Below are 13798 nucleotides of genomic sequence, written 5' to 3' on the forward strand. Positions count from 1 at the left end.
TATGCCGGCTCCGCATTGGCAACTCCCGGCTGACACACAGTTATGTACTGCGCTGGGAGGACCCTCCTCTATGTCGCTGTGGGGCAACTTTGACAGTAGTCCACATTTTGTTGGCCTGCCCCCTTTTATCTGTGGTCAGGCAGACATTTGCGCTGCCTGATACGCTCCCTGCCCTTTTAACTGACGACAATGCTATGTCTAGCTTAGTTTTACGTTTTATTCGAGCAGGTGGTTTTTATCATTTAATCTGAGTGTTTGTTTTTATGTTGATTCTGGCTTTTGGCCTCCAATTTTAAACTGAGTTTTTAATGTGTTCTTGGTGGTTGGCTTTTCCTTTTTTTCTCTATGGACGGCCAACCACCGTCACACTCAGTGTGATTTTAATTTGTTTTGTCTGTTCTCTGTCGGAGTATTTCTTGTCCTACGTCGTCTGCCATCTTTCCTGTTGTTCGTTTTTTATTCTCTTTGGGTGGTTTTAGTTTTCTGGAAAAAGGGACCGATGACCATAGCAGTCTGGTCTCTTTAACCCCACAAACCAACCAACCATCCCCCTGACAGCAAAGGGATAGTTCTACTGATGGCTGCGCCGTTTACTCCCCATGTATCCCAAGGAGTAGATGCCCATCTCCCTGGGGCATCAGGACTCCCGGCAATGGCCATTCCGCCAGGTGGCCTTTGCTGTGGCTGGGTGGCGCCCGTGGGAGGGTCCTTGGTCGGAGTAGGTGGCATCAGGGTCGATGACACGCATTGAAGCGTGGCACATCATCTCTTGCTGGTGGACAGCCACCTGCAGTCTCTAAGCATTCAAAAGCTCACTTTAAGGCTAATGCGTACGACCCTAAATCGTTCCCGTCCCTGGCCACACCATGGGAGGTACGAAAGGCTATGAATGACAGCAAAAGGTATTCGCCCCAGTATCTCGTCTGTACCAGAGCTGACGGGGAATCATTTGTGTCCGTGAAGCCGCAGTTCTTCGCAGAACATTTAGAGGACAAGTTTGGGGAGGTGGAGGGCTTGTCCAAAATGCGGTCAGGGTCAGTCTTAATCAAAACGCCCCCAGGGGCTCGGCATTCAGGTGCCGGGTACAGGCTTGGCGACCCCGGGGTTCCTGAGCTGGGAACTGGTAAGCGCCGCCAATCCCGTCACCGTAAGCTCTAGGCATACTTCAGCAACCACTATGCGGCGCAGCGGTGGAATGTTGTGTCTCAGGGAGTGGGGATCTTGGCTTGACCGCTTGGATCGCGAGGATGGAATAAACCTCTATAAAAAAAACCTTCAATCTCAAGGTGTGCTGCACGCTGATGAGATGCATGGCTGTTGAGGTGGAACAGTCGTTAGCAGGCAACCTCTGGGGAACCTGCCACACCTCAGTTGCATAAGGCTTACCTAGGCACGCGGGGCTCTGTCTAGGTGGACTCCAAGTTCCCTAGCTGCTCGTGGGACCGAGATGGATCCTTCGAAATCCTCTTTTCTTCCTCCCAGCGGAAAGGGTTGGCCACTGGAAGGTTCTAACACCCAGTCTCTTAAGAGGACCTGTGCAGTCAGTCCCTCTGACTCCGGCGCTTCTTTAAACAGTCCAGTCTTAGGTAACAGAATGCATTCTGGTAATCTGAATGTGTTTCTCATTGTGAAACGGAAGGAGGGTAGTTACGAGAAGGTTTCGCCGTTCTATATACAAAAGGGATTGGAGGGAATCTGTGGCTCCTTAAAATCGGTGAACCGCTTATGTAATGGGACCCTGCTAGTGGAAACTTCCACTTCCCAGCCAACAAATAACCTCCAGTCTGCTAAATGCCTTGGAGAGTATGCCATAGACACTGAACTGCACAGCACCTTGAACTACAGCAAAGGTGTTGCGACATGCCAGGATCTAGTTGACATTCCCAAGGAAGAACTGCAACGTGAGTGGGCTCCGGAAGGTATCGTTGATGTCCAACATATGAAGAAGAGGGTTGATGGCCATCTTGTCAAATCCGACTCCTTTATTCTGAGCTTCAGTAGCATGAAACTTCCTGAACATGTCAAAGCTGGCTTCCTTTGCCTTAGTGTGAGGCCTTATTTCCTGACCCAAATGCGCTGTTTTAAATGCCAGCGTTTTGGGCATACCACCTTAGTATGTAAAGGTGAAGAGACTTGTGGCAACTGTGGTAAGGCTGCTCATGAAGAAGTTGGTTGCTCCTCTCCAGTCAAATGTATCAATTGCTCTGGGAACCACCCTGTTTGGAGTAGGGACTGCTGAATATTTTTAGAGGAACGCAAAGTCCAGGAAATAAAAACAACCAAGCGTATCCCCTATGGTGAGGCCAAGAAGATCTGTAAGTCGATATAACCTCAAACATTTGCTACATCTTTTGCATCCCTGGTTCAGAAGCCTACTGCAAAAGTCGATGCCTCAACACAGACAGAGGTGGTGAGTGTTGGCACTAATACCTGCAGCTGTCAGTGCACTTGCAACGCAGCCAGTGTTTCAGAGCCAGTAGCCCCTACTCGAACGGCAGAGAAAGGTACAGTGGCGAACTTGGGTCAGCCGCTGGGGCCTCCAACAGCTGAGGCTGTTCCAAAGCCCAGTACGGCAATTACCACTCCTGCGTCTTCTTCCCCAAAGCCCACCAAACTGCAGAAAGCTCCTGTACAGCAGCAATAGTGGGTCAAATCCTGTGGTAAACCGTCTGACCATGCGGACGTTGTGAGGCTTCATCTGACTCTTCCCCGGAGTTGATGGTATACTACATGTGTGGGGCATTCATCTTGCCCCACGCCTGCCCCTCCACCTGCTGCAGTCTCCCCACCCTGTCGGAGAGACAGGATGAAGGTGTTACCTCCATCATAGATGGCTCCCATCCTCCAGTGGAACTTGCAAGGTTTCAGGACGCATGTGGAGGAACTTCCTCTCCTCTCTCATGGTAGACCACTATGTCTGTGTCTCCAAGAGGCTTATTTCCATCCATCATACTCCCCAGAGCTAAGAGGCCCGTTATCTATGTGGGAGCTGAATTCTGCATTGTCTGCAGCTCGTGACACATCCCCTGGTCACGACAGGATCCATTACAGTATGGTGCGGCACCTCACAAGGCACAACAACGAAATCCTCCTCGCACTTTTTAATGTCATTTGGACGTCAGGTCACTTTTCTGAATAGTGGCGTGAGGCAGTTTTAATTCCTTTTTTGAAACCTGGGAAAGACCGCATAAGCCCGAGTAGCTACCGTAGTGTTGACCTCACTAGTTGCATGGGAAACACCTTGGAGCGGATGGTCAACAGCCGCCTTGTCTGGATGATAGAATCCTGGCAATTCCTTAGTCGCTTTCAGTGTGTTTTCAGGAGGTTTCGTTACACCTTCGATAACCTTGCCCTCCTGGAGGCGGCTGTACAACAAGCTTTCCTGCTCCATCATCACCTTCTAGGTGTATTTTTCGACATCGAGAAGGCCTACGATACCACTTGGAGGCGTCTCATCCTGTAGCAGCTTCACGAATGGGGCTTTCGTGGTTGTCTTCCTCTTTTTATTCAGTCTTTCCTCTCGCCACGATATTTTAAATTCCGAACTGGTGATGTCCTGTCTGATCCTTTTGAGCAGGAGAACGTTTTCCCTCAGGGTAGTTTTAAGTGTGACTATCTGTGCCGTCGCTATTAATAGCATTCCGTCCATAGTGAAAAGTCCTGTCCAGTGTTCCTTGTTTGTGATAATTTCTCTTTGTTTTGTTCTTCTTCAAGCCTTCCAATGACAACGCGTCAGTTGCAACTTACTATTACACGTTTGGATGACTGGGCGCAGAAGTGTGGTTTTAAGTTTACCACCGAGAAGTCTGTATGTGTTCGTTTTCACCGTTCTCGTTCGATTTTAACCTTTCCTGAGTTGAGAATGAGGGACACTATTCTTACTTTTAAAGACACGGTGAGCCCCCTGCTGGTCCAGGGGTAAGAATAGGCCCGTGGTATTCCTGCCTGTCGTAAGAGGCGACTAAAAGGAGTCTCAACTGTTTCGGCCTTTAATGTGATGGTCCCCATCGGGGTTTGGCCTCCATATTTCCAAATTCAACAGAAGTGCGAGCCTTTTGGGGAAGGACACCTTTTGTGGTGCCCCTTCAGTCCTCTGTGCCCTAAGACCTAGGCGCCGTAACTACACCTTCCATCCCTTATTTTGGGCATACACCCCTGATGGATTGTGTAAGTTACATCTTTAGTGCATCACCATCTGCACCCACAATATCTATGGACTTCCCATGGCACCCAAAATCCAGCACGGTAGCCAGCCCGTTGTGGTGGGGTCGTCATGTACCCTCTAGGTTGTAGCCCCGTGACAACACAGGGATCGTACTGCTGATGGCTGAGCTGACACCTCTCCATGTAAGCCAAGGAGTAGATGCTCATCTCTCTGGGGCATCAGGACTCCCGGCAACGGCCATCCTGCCAGGTGGCCTTTGCTGTGGCTGGGTTGAGAATTTATTGGCGCAGCTCGATCTTTCAATTCTAAATGATGGTGCCTTCACTCACTTCAGTGTGGCGCATGACACGTACTCAGCCATTGACCTCTCGATCTGCAGCCCTAGCCTCTTCCTATCTGTCCAATGAAGTGTGCACAACGACCTGTGTGGTAGTGACCACTTTCCGATCTTTCTGTCATTGCCATGGCGTCACTCTCCTGGGCGCCCCAGCAGATGGGCTATGAATAAGGCTGACTGGGACTTTTCTCCTCCATTACCACTATTGAGCCTCCTTCTAATGATGATGTTGATGCGGTGGTTCACTCAGTCACCACCAGCATCGTGACTGCCGCAGACTCTTCCATTCACCATTCTTCTGGGTCCCCTCGGAGGAGGACTGTGCCTTAGTTGGCGCCTGAGATCGCTGAGGCGATAAAAGATCTCCGGCGGGCGCTACAGCATCACAAGCGACATCCCTGCATTGAACACCACATCACCTTCAAACGGCAGCGTGCGTGGGCCCGCTGCCTTGTCTGCCAAAGCAAGCAGGAGTGCTGGCAGCGGTATGTGTCCACCATTGGCCTCCATGTCTCTCCATCGCAGGTCTGGGCCAAGTTTCGACGCCTCTTTGGCTATCGGACCCCTGTCAGCGTCCCTGCACTCTCACTGAATGGAGCAGTTTGTACAGACTCCGACGAAATTGCCAACAGCTTGGCAGAGCATTTTGCTCTGAGTTCCGCTTCTTCCAATTACCCACTGGCCTTCCGCTCCATTAAAGAGCGGATGGAATGTTGGAGCCTTTCTTTTCCTACAATGCTCCATTCAGTGAGTGGGAATTTCACAGTGTGCTTGCCACTTGTCCTGATACCGCTCCTGGGCCAGATCGCAACCACTGTCAGATGCAGAAACACCTTTCAGTGGACTGCCAGCGACAACTCCTCGACCTTTACAACCGTCTCTGGGTCGAGGGTGAGTTTCCGTCGCAATGGCGGGAAAGCATTGTCATCCCCATTCTGAAACCTGGGAAGAACCCTTTGGAGGTGGACAGCTACCGTCCCATTAGTCTCACCAACGTTCGTTGCAAGTTGCTTGAATGGATCATGAGCCGGCGGTTGAACTGGGTACTGGAGTCACGGGGCCTTCTGGCTCTGTCTCAGGGTGGGTTCCGTAAAGCCCGCTACGCCGCCGACAATCTGGTGAGCCTGGAGTCGGCCATCCGTACTGCCTTCGCCCACCGTCAGCACCTGGTCGCTGTCTTTTCCGACATGCGGATGGCGTACGATACGACATGGCGTCATCACATACTTTCTACACTTCATGGATGGGGTCTTCTGGGCTCTCTGCCGATCTTTATAGGAAATTTTCTGTCGTATCGTACTTACCGCATGCAAGTTACTGCCTCCCATAGTTCCTCCCGAGTCCAGGAGAACGGGGTACCCCAGGGATCTGTCCTCAGTATCTGCCTGTTTTTAATCGCAATAAACGGGCTCACTGCAGCGGTGGGGAATTCCGTCTCTGCTTCGCTGTACGCTGACGACTTCTGCCTGTACTATAGCTCCATTGGAATTGCAGCTGCTGAACGTCAGCTGCAGGGCGCTATCCGCAAGGCACAGTCTTGGGCTGTAGTGCATGGTTTTCAGTTTTCGGCTGCCAAGACCCGCGTTACGCATTTCTGCCAGCGCCGAACAGTCCATCCTGAGCCGCGGCTTTATCTTGATGACAAACTTCTTGCTGTGGTGGTGGAGACCCACAGGTTTTTGGGTGTAGTTTTTGATTCCCGGTTCACTTGGCTGCCTCATATTCGGCAGCAAAACAGCCATGTTGGCGGCATCTAAATGCTCTGAGATGCTCGAGCCACACCCGCAGGGGCGCAGCCCGATCTACCCTGTTCCGGCTCTACCAGGCGTTAATCCAGTCCCGTCTGGATTATGGGAGCCTGGCTTATGGCTCAACATCCCCATCTGCGTTGCGGGTGCTGGACCCAATCCTCCACAGCGGGATACGCCTTGCCACTGGTGCTTTCCGGACCAGCCCAGTGGACAGCATACTTGCGGAGGCAGGTGTCCCTCCATTGCGGTTGAGGCGCCAAAATTTACTGGCCGCTTATGCTGCCCATGTTTTTAGCTTGCCTGGGCATCCAAACTATCGTCTCCTGTTCCCACAATCGGTCGCCCATCTGTCAGCACGTCGGCCCCGGTGAGGTTGTACGATCGTGGTCCGCATCAAAGAGCTTCTCTTCGGGCTAGGGGTATTCCCTGTTCCACCTCCTCTCCGGGCCCCTATGCGTACACCACCGTGGTGTGTGCCTCGCCCTTGCCTTCGGCTCGAATTGGCACAGGGCTCAAGGGACTCAGTCTCTCCAGAGGCCTTCCGGCGCCGCTTTTATTCCATCTTAGCCACGTGACAGGGCTCTGGCGTGTTTTACACTGACGGTTCGATGGTTGCTGGCCGTGTCGGTTATGCGCTGACTCTAGGGGACCATTCCGAACAACATTCATTGCCGGCTGGCTGCAGCGTTTACACTGCTGAACTAGTCGTCATCTTTCGAGCCCTAGAGTATATCCGCTCCTGCTCAGGTGAGTCCTTTGTTATCTGTAGCGATTCCCTGAGCGGTTTACGAGCTCTCTACCCTCGTTCTCGTCTGGTGATGGCTATCCATGAGTCCCTGCATACTCTTGCCCGTTGCGGCCGATCTGTGGTCTTTGTTTGGACCCCAGGCCATGTTGGGGTACCCGGCAATGAAAATGTTGACCGCCTGGCGAAAGAGGCCACCAGTAAACCATCTCTGGAGATTGGCCTCCCGGCGACTGATTTGCGGGTACCATTACACCGCAAAATTTTCGATTGATGGGACACTGAATGGCGCAACCTGCCCATGCCAAACAAACTACGTCGTCTTAAGGAGATGTCGACTGTGTGGCGGTCATCCATGCGAGCCAACCGCAGAGACTGTCGTCCTTTGTCGGTTCCGCATTGGCCACACTTGATTGACACACAGTTATTTACTGTGTCGTTCAAATGGTTCAAATGGCTCTGAGCACTATGGGACTCATCTGCTGAGGTCATTAGTCCCCTAGAACTTAGAACTAGTTAAACCTAACTAACCTAAGGACATCAAACACATCCATCCCCGAGGCAGGATTCGAACCTGCGACCGTAGCGGTCTCGCGTTTCCAGTACTGTGTCGTGAGGACCCACCTCTTTGTCGTTGTGGGGTGGCCTTGACGGTGGTCCATATTCCCTTGGAGTGTACCCTTTTAACTGTGCTCAGGCAGACTTTTGCGCTGCCCGATACGCTCCCTGCGCTTTTAACTGACGACTCTTCCATAGCGGTCTTAGTTTTGCGTTTTATTCGGCAGGTTGATTTTATCGCTTAATGTAAGTGTGTGTGTTTTTGTGTTGATTCTGGCCTATGGCCTACGATTTTCGTCTGCTTTTTTAATGTGTTTCTCGGTGGTTGGCTTTTCCTTTTTTGTTTCTATGGTCGGCCAACCACCGTCACACTCTGTGTGATTTTAGTTCGTCTTGTCTGGTCTTTGTCTAAGTTTCTCTTGTTCTGTGTCGTCTGTCTTCTCTTGATCGTTTTTATTCTCTGTGGGTGACTTAGTATTTGGAAAAACGTACCGTTGACCGTAGCAGTCTGGTCCCTTTAATCCCCACAAACCAACCAACCAACCAGAATGAGATTTTCACTCTGCAGCGGAGTGTGCGCTGATATGAAACTTCCTGGAAGATTAAAACTGTGTGCCCGACCGAGACTCGAACTCGGGACCTTTGCCTTTCGCGGGCAAGTGCTCTACCAACTGAGCTACCGAAGCACGACTCACGCCCGGTACTCACAGCTGTGGCTAAGTCATGTTTCCGCAATATCCTTTCTTTCAGGCGTGCTAGTTCTGCAAGGTTCGCAGGAGAGCTTCTGTAAAGTTTGGAAGGTAGGAGACGAGGTACTGGCAGAAGTAAAGCTGTGAGTACCGGGCGTGAGTCGTGCTTAGGTAGCTCAGTTGGTAGAGCACTTGCCCGCGAAAGGCAAAGGTCCCGAGTTCGAGTCTCGGTCGGGCACACAGTTTTAATCTGCCAGGAAGTTTCAACCAACCAACCAACCCAGAGGAGGACCGTTGCGACAAAAACTCAGAAGTACTCGCACTATGTGCTCGGTCAACAGAGCCGCGTCGCCCACAAGCAGTGTCGCGCCGCGACCTTGGTTTCTGAGGTGCAGGGGCCTTCGGCGGAGCGCAAGCAGCTACAGAAAAGGGAGCCGATTCCGGAGGAAGCGAAACTGGGACAGTATGCACTCGGACAGGTTCTGACGCCGATGTCACTGTCACATCACACTTTCTGTGACGACACAAATAGCCATTCAACAGGAATAGACTCAGACTCGTTAGATTCTACATATACCTCAACATGAGAAGCATCCGTGGGAACAATTTCTGTCCCGACAACTTCAGAGGGCACCGGGTTCGGCGCTACGTGAGAAACAACAGCCGGAACGAGTTCCGATCCTGTTACTATCGATACGAACGGTATTTATGGCCGTTCAAACGAAACAAAAGCAACAACAGCGGAGTGAGACACGACCGGCGCGACTGAAGCGGCATCAACAAGAGGAACAACAGGCGTTACATTCATAGCAACAGGAGTGTCAACACGGCGGGCAGCGAATGGGTGCACCAAGTGCAACCGCCTCCCACGTTATCTATGCGGCAACTGTATCGGACGCCTACGACGCGTACATTGTTGTCGAAAGTGGTCAGTTTCATTACAGTAGGAACAAGTTTGATTGCCCACTATATCTAGTAAAGGCTCATACAAGCAATCATTTTAACACTGCGAATACCATTTTCAACCTGAAAAGGGTACGCAGACGACCACTTTTCTTTAGGAACTGACAACACTAGCCATAAGAGCCAAGGCAACGTGAGATGGTCTCGTTCTTAACTTCAAATAGAAGGTTGAACACAGGCACATTTCGAACTCCAAAGCATGCATTCGAGACGTTGACGCTACTAACACTACCGTCTCTATGTTTAAACTTGCGGACACCATCATTTACGTTGACTATACTATCGCAAAGGTCGGACGCCCTGCGGGTTCGGGGGTAAGAATAGGCCCGCGGTATTCCTGCCTGTCGTACGGAGACTAAAAGGAGTCTCAAACGTTTTGGCCTTACGTGATGGTCCCCTGTCGGGTTTGACCTCCATGTCTCAAAATTTTTCCGAAGAGCGAGCCGATTGGGGAAGGGCGCCTTACTTGGTGCATTGTGTCCATATAGCGATCAGACCTTTCTCGAGCTTCTTTGTCGTTGCATTGCAGTCCTGCCCGCTCTCCATTTCTTGGGCATGGATATGTTCCTGCCTGCACTTTCCGCCTTGCGCTGTGCAGCGCCACTTTCTGCACTGACGGCGACCATGGACCACATTCACCTAACATCCAGCATGGTAGCTAGTCTGTTGTGGTGGGGCCGCCATGTAACCTGTTGGTTCTAGCCCCCTAACAACACAGCGATCGCTCTACTGATGCCTGCGCCGTTAACTTCCCACATATGCCAAGGAGTAGATGCCCATCTCCCTGGGGCATCAGGACTCCCGGCAATGGTCATCCTGCCAGGTGGCTATTGCTGCAGCTGGGTGGCGCCCGTGGGGAGGGCCCTTGGTGGGAGTAGGTGGCATCAGGACGGATGACCCGCAATGAAGCGTGGTACATCATCCCTTGCTGGCGGCCAGCCGCCAGCTGTCTCTAAGCGTTCTTGGGCTCAATTTAATGCTCAGAAGTATGATCCGAAAACGTTCACCTCCCTGGCCACACCGTTGGAGGAGCGTAAGTCTCGGGATGGAGTTCACTGTTATTCGCCCCGATTCTTAGTTTGCACGAGAGCTGATGGGGAGTCTTTTCTATCCACAAAGCCTCAGTTCTTCGTCGAGCATATAGAGGACAAGTTTGGGGAGGTGGAGGGCTTGTCCAAAATGCGCTCTGGGTGAGTACTGATACAAACGTCATCCTCCGCCCAGTCATGCAGGTCACTTGCTTGTGACAAGTTGGGGGATGTTAACGTTACCATTACACCACATAAGAGTTTAAATATGGTCCAGGGTGTTATTTTCCATAGGGACCTCCTTTTGCAGTCTGATGAAGAGCTGTGCGCCAATATAGAGCATAGAGGTGTTCATTTCGTCTGGCGCGTTCATCGGGGTCTAAGGGACAATCAGGTTGCTACCAGTGCCTTCATCTTGGCCTTCGAGGGTGATACATTACCGCAGAAGGTCAAGGTGATGGTCTACTGTTGTGACGTCAAGCCCTATATCCCTCCCCGATGCGGTGCTTTAAATGCTGGAAGTTCGGCCATATGTCTTCTCGCTGCACTTCTAGCCTACATGTCGAGATTGCGGACGCCCATCACATCCTAATACTCCATGTGCCCCGCCTCCCATCTGTGTCAACTGCGGAGAACATCATTCACCTTGCTTGCCAGACTCCAAAGTCTTTCAGAAAGAGCGAAAAATCATGGAATATAAGACCTTGGACCGACTGACCTATACTGAGGCCAAAAGGAAATATGACAGACTCCATCCTGTGGGATTGACATCTTCTTACGCAGCTGCTACAACAACTGTGCTAGCCCCATCAGTTTCGAGAATTCCAGCCAGCTCCATGAGCAGTACAACTCCTTCTGTGCCCTTGCCCATGGGGGGTTCTACCCAACCGGTTGCTGGTGCCTCAGGAGCAACATCCTTCCACCCATCGGGGACATCCGTACCCGCTTCTCAGCCGGAGAAGCGTCTAACTTCTTTGGCTCCTCTCGCCCGTAAGGGTTCCTTTGGGGCCCTCCCTTCCCAGGCTTCCACCAGCGGGAAGGATGACGCCCGACACCGGCATAAGTCACCACCAGCAGCTGGTCGTAGGGCTTCGCGATCCTCCTCCGTCCCGGAGACTGATTCGGTGAAGCCTTCCCAGCCAGTGAAACCCAAGGTTTAGCGAGAAAAGTCCAAGCGCAAGACCTCTAAGGCCAAAGAACTTGCGATGGCACCGACCGCACCCCACCCTTCGAGCTCTGCATCTGAGGATGAGTTCGAGATTCTGGCGTCCACTGAGGACCTTGATCTCGCTGGGTACTGAATCGGTGGCAGCGAGTGAGCAAGCAGCGTAAATTGCCTTCCCCATCCCTTCACGCCTTTCTCAGCCATGGACAACACTATCCTCCAGTGGAACTGCAGCGGTTTCTTCCACCATCTAGCTGAGCTCCGCCAACTTATCAGCCTTCATCCTTTCCTCTGCATTGCTCCGGCAGGAAACTTGCTATCCAGCATTGCGAACCCCCACCTTCCGTGGCTATGAGGGTTATTATTAGAACCGAGCAGGTTATGAAAGGGTGTCTGGTGGCGTCTGCATCTGTGTCCTTAACTCTCTTCACAGCGAGTCTGTCCCTCTACAAACAGCTTTAGAGGCTGTCGCTGTTACAGTGTGGACTCTACAGGCTATTACCATCTGCAGTCTTTACCTTCCACCGGATGGTGATGTCACGCAGCATGAGCTGGCTGTGCTGCTTGCCCAATTGCCGCCACCTTTCTTGTTACTGGGCGATTTCAATGCCCACAACCCTCTATGGGGTGCGACTGTCTCCGATGACCGCGGTCATGCCGTGGAGCATGTGTTGGCTCAGCTCGACCTTAGCCTCTTGAACACCGGTGCTCCCACGCATTTCAGTGTGGCCCATGGCTCGTTCTCAGCCATCGATCTCTTTCTTTGCAGCCCTGGACTTGTCCCATCCCTCCACTGGAGAGTGCATTCTGACCTGTGTGGTAGTGACCATTTTCCCATCTATTTGTCACTGCCCCAGTGTCATTCTTCAGGGCGCCTGCCCCGCTGGGCTCTCCACAGGGCTGACTGGCCGGCTTTTACTTCCGCTGCATTCTCTCTCCCTCACAGGGTGACATTGACGAGGTGGTCCGTGTGTTAACCACGTCAATCATTTCGGCGGCCGAGGCTGCCATCCCTCGCTCTTCTGGAATCCCTCAGAGGAAGGCTGTACCCTTGTGGTTGCGGGAGATTGCTGAGGCTATTCGCGACCATAGGCGGGCTCTCCAGCGTCATAGGCGGCACCTGTCTCTAGAGACCCACATCGCCTTTAAGAGGCTCCATGCCTTGGCCCGTCGTCTTATTGCACGGCGTAAGCAGGAGTGCTGGGAGAGGTATGCCTCATCCTTGGGCTCCCGTGTTTCCCCCTCGCTCGTGTGGTCCCGGATCCGGCGGATTTATGGATACCAGACCCCTATGGGTGTCCCTGGGATCTCCTTGGACGGCGCTGTCTGCACGGGCGCTGCCGCCATTGCTGAACACCTTGCTGCGCACTTTCCTAAGAGCTCTGCAACTGCAACTTATCCCATCGCCTTTCGCCCTCTAAAGGAGCGAGCCGAGCAGACGCCATTATAATTCCACACGCGTCGTTCTGAAAAATACAATGCTCCTTTCAGCGAGAGGGAATTCCTCGCTGCCCTTGCTGATAGCCCTGATACAGCACCAGGACCAGACTGCATCCACGCGCAGATGCTGATGAATCTCTCCAGGGACTGCCAGAGACACATCCTCACCATCTTTAACCGCCCCCCCCAGGGGATCCACAACTCTTTTGTGGATACGTGTGTAGCGAGCACGGGACCCCGAGCTAATGTGGCCTTCCTTCCTTTCCGGGCTGCTTACCTTCCCTTTCCATATCCTTCCCCATCCCCCGTCTTCGCCCCCCTCCCTCACCTCTGACTCTTTCCTTCCCCTTCTCCCCCTCTGGGAAGTATGGTTTGTGCCTACGTCCGGAGACGGACGCTTGTAAATGTACCGCACTCTTCGCCTTCCTTGCTTGTATGTCTTCATCTTCCTTCGTCCTTCTCTTTTCCTTACCTCTTCTCTTTACCTCTTCTCTTTACCCTTTTCTCCGCTGCGGCGTTTGAGACCTCTCTTCTTTCCTTTCCCTGTCTCTTTCTTCCTCCCTGTGCGTGTCTGAAGGCCGACCCACGCACTTCCTTGCGTAGCTGGTGACGGGGTAACGCGTAATTCCCCGCCCCGGGTAGACAGGTAGGACACGTACATACCCCCTGGTAACGGCCAGGCCCAGGGAGGGGTGATTACCCGAGCTGATACCTTCCGAAAGTGCCGATTGGTCCCTCCGTCCGTTTGTTGGGAGGTGTGACCTGAGGTGTGAACAATCACCTAAGGCGGGTGTGCCCTCGGTGAGGGCCCCCACAAGGGAGGAGCGCGCCATCGGAGACGCCGGTAATCATGGGGGATTCTTCCGCAATGGTTTCCTCACCTTCCACTATGTCTGCTCACAAACGTAAGTTCACTGAGTCTCAGCCACAGACGGTTCTTCCATCGTTGCCACAGTT

This window comes from Schistocerca piceifrons, chromosome 3, assembly GCF_021461385.2.
Source record: "Schistocerca piceifrons isolate TAMUIC-IGC-003096 chromosome 3, iqSchPice1.1, whole genome shotgun sequence".
Lineage (NCBI taxonomy): Eukaryota > Metazoa > Arthropoda > Insecta > Orthoptera > Acrididae > Schistocerca > Schistocerca piceifrons.